The following is a 12,936-nucleotide window of genomic DNA, read 5'->3' on the forward strand; positions in this document are numbered from 1 at the left end:
CAAGATAGGTTGTACCTTCTTGCTACCCTCAACAACCTCAAATGGAACTTTGCCATTGGAACTATCCACCATGTTATTCTATGTAAACTCTACCAAAGGCAAGTACTGCTCCAACTATGTCTTATACTCAGATACATAGCACCTCAAAAGATCCAGCACTGTGGAATTTGCCTCTTCAGACTCAGCAACTATTTGCCGATAAAGGGATTATAGAATTTCAACATGATACCCATAGTCCCAACAGCCCCTCCCAAAATAAACTTGTCATCCAAGGATCTCAATCACTGACGATCAACTCTCGCATACCATGGTACTTACATCTTGCAAAAATAAGTGTGTCATAAACTTGTCATCAAAGGATCTCAATCGCTGACGATCGACTCTAGTATACCATGGTACTTATACCTTGCAAAAATAAGCATGTCACATGATCAGTTTTTATCTTCTTCCTTACTAGAATGAAATGGGCCTATTTCCTAAACCTACAAATGATAGCCCATATCCCATCATTCCCTGTAGGTGTCCTAGGAAGCTCAAAGATAAAGTCGATAGCAATGCTCTACCAAGCCTTGTCTAGAATAGACAAGGACAACAACAAACCCAACATCTTTTACCTATCATACTTCACTTTCTGGCATATGATGCATGTCCTGAAAAACCGCTCTACATCATGCCTCAAAGCTCGCCAAAAAAAGAAATGCTCCATTGCCTTGATTATGGCATCAATCCCTCTTATCCCCTCCATGAGGAGGAGAATGACTCTCAATCATCACCCTAGGCCTCAGTTGCTCTGTGTTGCACAATCATCCATGTATCATCACAAAACCAACTCTAAGCACAAAGTGCTCATGCCTCTAGCCATTGCAAAGCTGATCGTACACATTAACAAAATCCGAATCAGCAACATACTAGTCCTTCATGGCATCTAGCTCAGTGTGGAAAACCATAATAACCACTAATATGTGAGGCTTACCGAACAATGCTTCAGCCACAACATTCTATTTTCCATCAATGTGTACAATCTGAAAAATAAAACAGGGAGAGTTTGTCTATCCTATATGCTTCTATGACAAATTCATCTACCTCAAAAAGTATCTCATTCTCTGATGATCTATTTGCATTGTCAAATCAGCCCCTAACAAATAATGTTTCCATGTAGATAGAGCATGAATTACAACTAAGAGCTCTTTCTAATAGACCTGCAAATTTCTCTCTGCACTATGTAGAAGACAGCTCACATAAGTCACAACTCGGCCATTCTACATTAGAACAGTCCCAATGCTCTTCCCACGTGCATCACACTGGACCAAATGACTTCCTCAAATTGGGTAACACAAACACAAGATCCAAAGTCATCTTTTCCTTAAACTTGTCAAATGCTGAAATTTCCACTACTATCCATCTAAATGGTGCATTCTTCTTTTGTAAAGCATGCAATGCAGATGCAATTTCAGTAAAGTTGTGCGCAAACTTTCCCTAGTAAGAGCATAGCTCTATGAAACTACAGTTCTCGTACACCTCTCAAATGTGGCCATGAGAGTCTTGCCTCAACCTTTTTTAGGTCTATACGAATACCATCAACTAAAACAACATGCCCCAAAATGTAAATCTCATACAAAGAGAATTCACTTTTCTTGTCATTAATAACCAATCTAGGCTCACACAGTTCATTGAACACAATGTCCAAGTGCTTTCTATGCTCTGCTTCATTCTTTGAGTAGACAATCGTGTCATCAAATAAGATGCCCAAAATCCTGTATGTGGCCTAAAGACACAATCCATCATCCAATTGAAAGTGGAAAGAACATTCATAAGTCCAAAAGGCATGATAAGAAACTCATACAACCCAAAAGATGTCCTTAAAGCAATCTTACTTAGATCTTTCAGTCTGATGCGTATCTGATGATACCCACTTTTCAAATCTATACGGCTAAATATGGCTGCCCCCTACAATCTATCCATAATATCATCAATCCAAGGGATCAAAAACGCATTCTTTATCGTGATTTTATTCAACGCACAATAGTCAAGGAACATACACCATGAATCATCCTTTCTTTGAAACAAAAGTACCAAAGAATCAAACGTTGAAGAGCTAGGATGAATCAGCCCTCTTTCTAGTAGCTCATTCACTTAGCTCATAATCTCCTCCTACAAGGCTGCACTGACCTTGTAGGGTGGCTCATTAGGTAGGCCATTATGAGGAATAAGATCTTTGCCATGATCTTCTAGCCTTCCCGGCAGCACATGTCGTAGAATCAGCATACATTTTCAAAAATGAAATGTGTTCCTTCTCCAACTTTGACATGTTCTCAATATTTTCATTATCAACGTTATCATTAGTAAAACCAAAGTACATTCAAAGGTGATTTTTTGTTATTTTGAAAATGGCAAGAGCCAATACAATAGAAACAGACTTCCCTTTCAGCTTTACATCCAAAGTATGGGTCTCGCCCTTTTGCTAAACAGTGATCATTTTAGCATGTAAATCAATCACTACATGCATACAATATGAGGGATGTGAGCCGCTCAAGCCCTTCCCTCACTCACAGTGTCAAGTCGCCGTGTTGCAATGCATATCGATAGCGCCAACCCTTGCCCGTGAAACCTCTCCCTTGCGCCTTTGGCACCTTGTAAAAAGCTTCCAAGCCTTCATGCCATCGTGTAATACAACTTCATGCCCTCAAGAGTGGCCTCCGTTTTTAAGCCTCTTTCACTTGTTGTATCCTCATGTCGTGTCATGATACGCTTCCGCGTGCTTGTGGTCATGCCGAGTGGTGGGTAATACCCCATGAGGCGGGTTCTGCGGGGTGGGTCCCCCCTACCCCTAGACGGATCCATGGCGAGTTCATCACACTTTGTATCAGAGTAAACTCCGCGGCAAGTGCGCGCTGGCCACCGAGAGGTCGAGCATGGTCTAAGAAAAACGGCCCTTGTGAGAAAGTCTAAAGCTCCTATGCTAAAAGACAAGATCAAATGGATGTAAGCCAACAAGAGGTAGCCCCTAGTAGATAACATGACGTTGGATCCTCAAAGAAGAGAAATAGGGCAAACCAAGGTGGATCTACTCAAAGGTAGTGAAAAGCCCCTTAGGACGGTGCTATCGGACCTAGCGCATCGATGAGGTTACTAGCAACCTCGCATGGAATCATGCCAACTTGAAAAATCTGAATGCTAGTATTGAAAAATGGTGCGACCACCTCAGTGAAGCGGGAGATTGAGATACCCTGGACCTATGAGAGCACCCTCAAGAGAGGGATTGCAAGGGATTACAGTGGGGAGATTGCCGCCAGCGTCATGCCGAGTTTAGTGTCCCAAAAGGTCAACATACTCCCTCAAACTCAAAAATAGGTGACCCGTCGACCCCGACTTCCCCCCATCGCACTCAATCGGGTTCGAGCTCGAGTGACGATTTATTAAGCGACTACACAGGAGACTTTGCGGAGTCAAGTGATCAAGACGCCAAGCGCCTCTACTTTTTCCAAGAAGGCCGCAAGGGCTATGGTCATGCTGAGATGGGCTGAGGCCCAAGAAACGATGAAGACGCAGGTCCGAACGGAGCCGGGTTCGAGCTTGCGTGGAGATGACACCCAACATGGCACGGAGCCTGGTTTGAGCTCTCGTGACCACTTCGCACGCAATGCCGCCCCAACCTTTTCGACAAGGCCGGGCACGTGGTTATGAGGTCCACCATAAAATAACTCTTACTCATGATGCATAGGGGAAACAAGACTCCTTGAGTCGTCGGGAGGGTAAACCAATGGCCGACCCTGAAGCGATCACCCGTGAAGACTCCTTGAGCCGGGAGGATAAACAAATGGCCAAATCCTATGCAGAGACCCGAGAAAACTCCTTGAGCCGGGAGAATAAACAAACAGCCAACTTCAAAAAGGAGACCCGAGAAGACTCCTTGCACCGGGAGAATAAAGAAACACGAAACCCCCATGCCAATGATGGAAACCAAGCAAGCTCCTTGTGCCGGGAGGATAAACAAAAGGCCACCCACCCTGTGTCCCCATCAAAGATCTCAAGAAGAAAGAACTCCTTGAGCCAGGAGTCTAAACAAACGGCCACCCTTGAGACTGCAAGGCTTCATAGTCGCGCAGCAGAGGACTCACGGAGCCACGAGACTAAACAAACGGCCATCCCCAATGCAAATGAAGGTGATCCAGCAATCTCCTTGTGCCGAGAGAATAAAGCAACAGCCCCTGCAGCAACGGACAGGACAGAGGAGCAAAGCTGAGCTCCAAGAAGCGAAAGAATATCAAAGCACAAGCAAAACCTGTGAACTCAACGCCCTCTCCTGAGGTGAAGGATGAGACTTCCAAGTCGACTCCCGAACCTCAATCCAAATCCGCAATTAGAAGAAAGTGGGTGGCATTTGCCACGCAAGTGACTATCCACTCCTATGAACGCGATGAGGAGATAACTCCCTGTACCCAAATGGCTGAATCTAAGGGGACCGAACCCTCATACAGCAAAGCAAAGATAACTGCTGGGATGCCTCTTGTGTGGACCGATCATGGTGATTGGGTCTTTGTGAATGGATCCCAAGTGGTTGAGTTACACGTCAACACAGAGTTCGTGCTCACCATGAAGGTGAATTTCAAGGAGATCCCTTTGCCTGAAAGACCTACTCGTGCATTCAAGCCCATTCTGGTCTCTAGACATATGCATCAAACCAATCCTGCCATACATAGAGTTATGCATATTACCAATCTTTTCCCAATACATCAATACATTGGGCCTTCCATACCATGCACGTGTTGCATACCATAAGGAGTCGTGCCACACATTCTCATATGCGGTCCTTGACCCACCATAGCATGGAAAATCCATGAAACCAACCTTTCTTCTTGGAAAGGGTGATCAAGATATTATTATGCACTAAAATACAGCATTTATCAAAATTCACATAACTAGAAATACAAACTTTACCATGCAATCTTGGACATTGGGCACCTTGTTGCCCCCAAAACTGGTGCCCCTTGCAGTATATCTTTATTTTATATTGCAATTAGTGGAGTACAACTGAGATTCTACAATCTCCTCTACTAATCCAAATGCCCCTTGCTGTAATAAATGATCAACAAGCCTTTTGATCAATTTACCCCTTGATTTTCACCCAAGACTTGTCTAAATTTGACCCTTAACTAGCCCAATGCCACCTCAAATCAACTGGGATGGCCTAGCATATGAAATCATTGGCAATTCTTCCAATTCCAACTGTTGATTTCAATCTTCAGTGCCTCTAATTGTTGGCATGGGTCCCAAGGTGGTTGCTTTGTGCGGGCATGGAAAACTAGGTTCCATTGAATGGCCAAAGCACTATGGCCATTAGTGTAGATAAGTATTGGAGATGTCTCGTGCACATAAAGATCTACAAGTAATTTGTAACCAACGCACTCCACAGTAGTTATGAACGTTGCTTTGTACTTAGCTTCACAACTAGAAATGGCAACTGTAGTTTGTTTCTTGCTAAACCAAGAAACAAGAGATATACCCAAGAAGAAGCAATTGCCACTATGAGAGACACGAGAATCTAAACGTCCATCCATTGTTAGAATATCCATGCAAAGATAGTGAAGAATCAACCTTGTACAAAAGGCCAAGGTCCTAGGTGCCTTTAAGATACCCAAAAATGTGCTTCATTGCCTGCCAATGAAGTACTCAAGGCCTATGTATAAATCTGCTCAATTGGGAGATAGCAAACTAAAGATCGAGCCTCATGTGACATATATAAATCAAGTATCCAACAGCTTGTTGATATGACGTAGTATCTAAGGATTCGTTATTATCATCAAAAACGAATCTAAAACTGAGCTCCAAGAAAGTAGACATGGGCTTGCAATCCTCAAATTTAAAACGTTGAAGAACCTATCCAATATACTTGGACTATCTCATAAGATGCCCCTCTCAATATTGGCACATTGGATACCCAAGTAATAGTGAAGTAGACCACAATCTCTCATAGCCAAGGTTTGCTATGAATAACCCTTAAATGCTGCAATTTGACTAGCATTGGTCCCAATGACAAGCATGTTACCAACATCAAGTACAAGAATAATAAAATCATATCCCTGATGTCAAATGTAAAGAGTAGCCTCATTAGGGCTATTCTCAAATCCAAGATACAATAGATGAGAAATTATGCGGACATACCAAGCCCTGGAGCTTACTTAACCCATATCAAGGCCTTGCAGAGATGACAAACTTTGTGCTCCAAGCCTCTCACTTCAAACCCTAGAGGTTGAGAAACATAAATCTCTTCAGTGAGATATCCATGGAAAAATGCCGTCTTAATGTCCAACTGATGCACCTCCCAATGAAAATGGGCAGCAAGGGTAATATTACTCCTCATGATAGTAATGCAAGAGGTAGGGGCAAAGGTATCCTCCAAGTCGATTACTTATTGTTGGGCATAGTTGTCACAAGGACATTAAATTTTATTACTTTACTTAACATTTGATAAAAAGTTAATCAAATGTGTAAATGTGACTTGCAAATGTGAGGTGTAAGTTAATTATTTCATACTGTGGGACCTAGGACCCCAAAATATCAATTGATGCCCAAGGCAAAACTTGTAATAAGTTATATATGAAAAGTACTAGGTGGCACTCGGTGTGAGATTTGGGCCTAGACCAATTTATTGGCCACTAATGTCAGTGGTAACATTAGAGACTAGGCATTAATTAATTAATTAATGTCAATTTAAGGGTCAATAACTAACTAGCCAATTTAATTATTGATTGGTGGATACTTGAAAGACAAATTAGCCCAGTCAATTTAATTATTGGCTAGTGGAATTATATTTCTTGATACTAGAATAATTTTTAAATTGATTTTTAGAATTAATCTTTTGAAAATTATTTAATAAGTTGAATAATGCCGAAAAATGATGTTAAAGGCTTGCCACTTGACAAGGAGGGTGTTAGAGAGCATGGAAATGCTAATCATATGATTTGCAGCCACCAAGGACCATTCCTACAATAGGTAACAGCATTGTGGAGCCCTCTAAGAGCATGTGACAGCAGCCCAAGATTTCTTCTAGTATAAGTGACAGCATACAGGAGGGGGCAGCAATCTTTCTGGTAGTCCTAAGCTATAGGTGACAGCTGTCATGGCAATTTAAGTAGAGTAGCAACAATTTTTCAGCGTTTCTCACAATGAAACTCTGAAATTCTCACTTGATAGCATTCTCTCTCATCCCCCAACCATCTTACAAGCTATCAAAGTAAAATCCACCCATTTGAGTCATCAGAGGTGGAGATATTGAAAAATATTTGCTATAAACCCTAATTTACAGCACAAATCAGGGTTTCATAGCCACATCAAGATGCATGCTTGGAATTGAGGGCCTAGGACTTAAATTCCAACAGTTGATATTAAGGAATTTCAACTAAATTCAAGAGGCCAACCAAGCACTATCAAATTTGGGGCTAAATTTGTCTTCCAAGGAGCAGGGTGAAGCGATCCTCGAGCAAACCAAGGGGCAAATTAGTGTGGAGACTTGCTTATCAGTTTTCACAGCAAGTGGCACTTCGATTAGCAGAGGTGTTCAGAGGACCTCAATTCTACTGCATCCATTTGCAATAAAAGTTAACGAGATAACATAAGGGGCACGAATTTTAGGGCCAACAAGCTATCCACAATTCAAGAATAAAGTAGTAACTTTGCATTTTCAATTTATGTGAATTTTATGCTTGCTGTAATTAGTGTTAAATCGGGTCATTTCCACCCTCTTCCAGAAGGGAGGCTGGTTTCAAGGTTCCATTGCTGGGATAGCATCAACTCTCTTGAATTGGTGGGCCTATGGTATCTCATCGGAAATCTAAAGCTTGCTCTAGTGCTGAAAATGTGATCAGCTGAGCATTATAGCAAGAATGTCTCCAAATAGTGAGATGAAATGAAGCAAGGATGATGCCTCTCAATCTGAACATTCATATGATGAAGGGGAAAATGCAATGCTTGATCTTGGACCATGCATGTAGCATGGGCAGCAATTTGAGAATGAGACAATTGAACAAGAGGTGGGTTCTTCTAGGCCTCTTAAAGATAATGACCAACTAGAGGAAGAGGAATTTGATGATCAATTTAAAGATCAACTAAGGACACCTCATGCAATTGGCAAATGATTCTCAGTTCATGTGCTTTTTGTGCCCCTTAAATGAGGGAAGCAAAGTTAAAAAGAGAAAATTGTCTCCAAGAGCTTCACGACAGCAAGATGCACCAAAGGAAGAGCCAACACACTAGCATGATGTTCCAAATGTGAATAGTGACCATAAGCAAATGATGCCAATGGGCCAATTGATGCAAATACAAAGCCAATTTGAAGGTGGCAATCCAATACTTTTTGGACAACATGGCATGCATGCAATGATGGAGCAGCCAAGGTACTTTGATAATGGCACTAGTTTTCATGCTATGGTGGGTCAAGGACCTCATACGAGAATGTATGACACAACTCCTTATGGTATGTAGCAACCAATGCGTAGTGTGTAAGGTCCAAAGTATCCCAATATGGTTGGTAATACAGCATGATGCTAGGGCACAAAGTGGCAAGTTTGGTAGTGCATATATGCAGCCACTATATTTGAGACTCCTAGTATTAATGTTGATCATGCAAATGCTCCGCATAGTGCTAGTCATGAGGAAAAATGCAGCTAGTAATGCCTACATGAGGAAAAATGCAACCATTCATACATACAATGTATGGGAAAATATATATTGGTATGGTTCGTAGTATGGAAATTCCCATGCATAGTCACATTGCAATGGTCCAAAGTATACAAATAAGAATGTTGTCTAATGCATCTGGTGCTCCTAGCATGTCAAGTACACATAAGGACTAGTCAACTAGATGAAATGTTGCATATTAGTTAAGTTGGAATTGTAGCAATGTGAAAGTATAAAGCATCGCAATGCTCAAGAAGGAAAAAGTCTTAAAACCTAGTGGAGGTTTTGAGGTAAGTAAAGCTTGAGGTAAAGTTTCAATGTGCTTCTTGGTGAAATTTCAACATTGTTTCACCTATGTAAGAATCCAACTAGATGGAGGAGGGTAACCTGGCAGATTATCCTTAGTGATGCACTTTATCTTAATGCGTCTCAATTAGAGTCAATTTTGGATCCGGCTCTTTTAGGTTCACCAAAGGATAGAAGGTCCAACGTATTTCCTGATGCTGAAGGGGGAGGCAACATCTCCACTCCCCTAGTGATGGACAACTTGGTTATATAATAGATCTCAGATGTACTTGGCTTGCATCCATGGTACTATGAGCTAACAGTATTTCTACCATTGGGATCCCTATTGAATATACTAGCCATTGAGTTGGTATGCAGATGTATATGATTTGCACCTAGGCTTTGAAACTATATTATTACAAGGTTGCTAGCATATATGGAATACATGGAATGTACATTTGGATGCAATGTGCGTTTGCAAGGCATGTGTGGAATACCTCGATGGCATGCAATATACATTTACAAGTGATGCAAGATAAGTTACATTGCATGAGTTAAATGTGGTTTGTGGTTGATGTATGCCTTGCATGAGTATCATGTAGTACATCGTTGCGATGCGGCACTATTTATGCTTAGTTGATGCATTATAATACCTTGGTGGTCAGAACAACCTTGGGTTTAGGCTTGTGGATGCATCCCTTACGGTTCTAACAGTGGTTATGATTCATGTGTGTGGATTGTAACTAGTTTAAGTAACATTAATTTCAAACATGCAAAGGGTATGAGGCTCGTTATGCAATATGTGCACATGTTGTTTGACTATGATGCCAACACATATTTCCACTAATGGCCACAGATGCTTTGGCACATTGTAGTGCAATCGAGAACGATTGCAAGGATTTTAAGAGCATGGTCTACCAATGAGCACATAGAATTTTGTTGCTTTGCTTAGCATGTGATTAAAACTTAATCAAATGTGCCAATGTGACTCAAACATATGAGGCACAACTTAATTATTTCATGTGTGGGACCCAAAACCATGAAATATCACTTAATGCCAAAGGAAAAAGTTGTAATAAGTTATGTGTGGCATGTACTAGGTGATACTTGGTGTCAGATTTGGACCAAGACTAATTTATTCGCCACTAATGTTAGTGGTTACATTAGAGACTAGACATTAATTAATTAATTAATGCCAGTCTAACAGTTAATAATTGCTTAGGGATACTTGGAAGACAAATCGGCCTAGCCAATTTAAATATTGGCTAGTGAAATTATATTTCTAAGAACTAGAATAATTATTAATATAATTTTCAAAATTAATCTTTTGAAAATTAATTTAATAAGTTAGATAATGCTGAAAAATGGAATCAAAAGGCTGCCAATTGGCAAAACTTGCCTATACAAGTGGAAAAAAACGTTTTTGGGATAGGTGGAAGTTTATTCCAGCCATTATGGAAGAGGAGGCGATTAGAGAGCAACTAGATGTTGCTGATGTAAATTGCAGCCACCAGGATCATTCCTACAATAGGCGACAACATTTTTGAGCCCTAACAGAGCAGGTGACAACATCCCACAGTCCTAGTACACATGACACAGCATACAAGAGGGGACAGCAATCTTTCTAGTGGTCCTAAGCTATAGGTGATAGCTTTCATGGAAGTTTGAGGAGGGCAAAAGCAGTTTTTAGCATTTCTCGTGACGAAACTTTGAAATTCTCTCTCCACAGCATTCTCTCTCATCCCCCAACCATCTCTCAAGTTATCTCAGCAAAATCCACCCATTTGAGTCATCAAAAGGTGGTGATATTGAAAAATTTCTATTATAAACCCTAATTTACATCAAAAACTAAGGTTTGACAACCACCTGGAGAGGTGTAAACTCAACTATATGTGATGCACAAGTACTCTTAAAACTCCTCCTCTATCATGTGACTAAAATCTAGAGCAAGAGAAGAAAAAGAAGATGAAGGTGAAGGTAGGTGTTTGCTCAGTCCATAGTGCCTCTAATAAGACATCATGGGATCCTGAGAAGATGGTGTTTGAGATATTATGAATCAAATTACATTTCGCTCATGTACCTTGCACAAAACCAAGCCTCCGTAATATCCGTAGCATACTCTTTACAAGAACACCGCCTGTGATACCTTGTGAAGATATGCTAGGGTTCGCATTGAGGAAACATAGAGAGTAAGACTATAACTAAAACACTGACTCAAATAGTGACTGACATTCAAAAACTCAAAATGCAAACACAAATAGAGATAGAGAAAGAAGAACTCAAAAGTGAATGAGTGTTGTAAATGAATGCCAGACTGTACAAAATGCTCAAGGACAAAGGTGAAGAGTGTCAAAGTGTAACATCCACCAAAGATGGATCCCAAGTGCTATAACCACTAGTCAAAGATGTCGTAATGTGAGAAACTCCAAAATGCTCATCACCAAGGCAATAAAAATCCCAGACAACAACACAGGAAGGGGAAGATGATGTAGGTAGTCACAATAGCTGCAAAAACGCAAGCTGATTCCATCGCTAGATGGAGATCAAACTATCGTCAAGTCTAGTCTAGAGTTGTAAATGCAAGCTGATTTGGTTGTCCATGGGAAGGAAACTGCACGCAATAGCTACTAGAATACTAATGCTAGGTGCTCGAGAGGATGCTAATAATGTGGCAGCAACTGCATAGACTGGACCACCACTGAGTGAAAGACTAATGGCTGAAATCCATATGTGGGAGGACGATTGCAAGGATTTTAAGGGGGTGAGCAACTTGTCTATCTGTAGATGCAGAAGGATCCTCCCAGATTAGGGCTTTGCATGTGGGACATCGAAACTCTCTACCGCTCCCTATTTACTGAAATTTTGGGGTTTTCTCAAAGAGCTAATCAATATGTAATGGATTTTCAGCTCAACACCTTTAAACCAATTAGCCCCTTGGCTTGCACGGGGATTGGCCTTCACCCTGCTTGCGAGACATATTAAGCCCACACATGAGATTGGCTGGCTAGCCTCTGAGATCCCCCTGACATTCTTCACTTTCAGCTATTGGAAGTCGAGGCTTAGGCCCTCAATTCTAAGCACACACCCCGCGGCAGCCATCAAACCCTAATTTTTGTTGTAAATTAGGGCTTACAACATAGATTCATCACAATTTCCACCTTTGATGACTCAAATGGCTGGATTTGGCTGAGATAACTTGAAAGATAGCTGAAGGATGAAAGAGAATGTTGTAGAGAGAGAAATTTCAGAATTTCATCGAAAGAAAGGCCTGAAATCTTCAATTACCCTATTCAAACAGCTATGGAAGTTTTTCCCCACAACAAGGGAGCCTCAAAACTGCAATCTCCTCCTGTTGGCCATTGTAATATCGGGCTTACAACATAGATTGGCCAAAACCTCAACCTCTAATGACTCAAATGGCTGGATTTTGCTGAGATAACTTTAAGGATAGTTGAGGGATGAGAAAGAATGTTGTAGAGAGAGAAATTTCAAATTTTCATCACTAGAAAGGCCTGAAATCTTCTACTACCCTATTCAAACAGATATTGAAGTTGTTTGCCACTGCTAGGGAGCCCCAAAACTGCAATCCCTTCGTATTGTCTATTGTCATCATCCTATCTAGGGCCTCCCATTCCTGTCACCTGCTGCAAATGACCTCTTGGTTGGCTGCAAAAGCCCCCTGGCTGCTAGTGCTTGCTTGGGTAGTCCTCTCCCCATCCCAAAACCCCTTATCACCTACGCCACCTCAGCCCTTTGTCGCCTGCTTTATCTGCACCACCTAACGCCAGCCTCTCCCAGCATCCATCAGCTCCTCACCCACCACCTCTACAGCCCCCAGTTCCCTGCTACCATCTCCTAGTCCCACAGTCCCTCCTGTTGCAGACAGTAGACCTGTAATGAAATGGTTGTTTCTCACATACACTGAAATGGTTATCCTCTATTCTGAACTGTGAATCGAGCTCCCCTACAGGCCCA

General features: G+C 41.5%; 1 protein-coding gene across 1 annotated transcript in view; it reads right to left on the reverse strand.

Annotated features, from left to right (window-relative positions):
• LOC148008682 (uncharacterized) overlaps positions 1–12,936 on the reverse strand; it is a 115,976-nt gene that overhangs the window by 83,460 nt on the left and 19,580 nt on the right. The window lies entirely within an intron of this gene.

This window comes from Lygodium microphyllum, unplaced genomic scaffold, assembly GCF_053477565.2.
Source record: "Lygodium microphyllum isolate KBCC unplaced genomic scaffold, Lygodium_microphyllum_v1.1.10 scaffold_85, whole genome shotgun sequence".
In the NCBI taxonomy this organism is placed as follows: domain Eukaryota; kingdom Viridiplantae; phylum Streptophyta; class Polypodiopsida; order Schizaeales; family Lygodiaceae; genus Lygodium; species Lygodium microphyllum.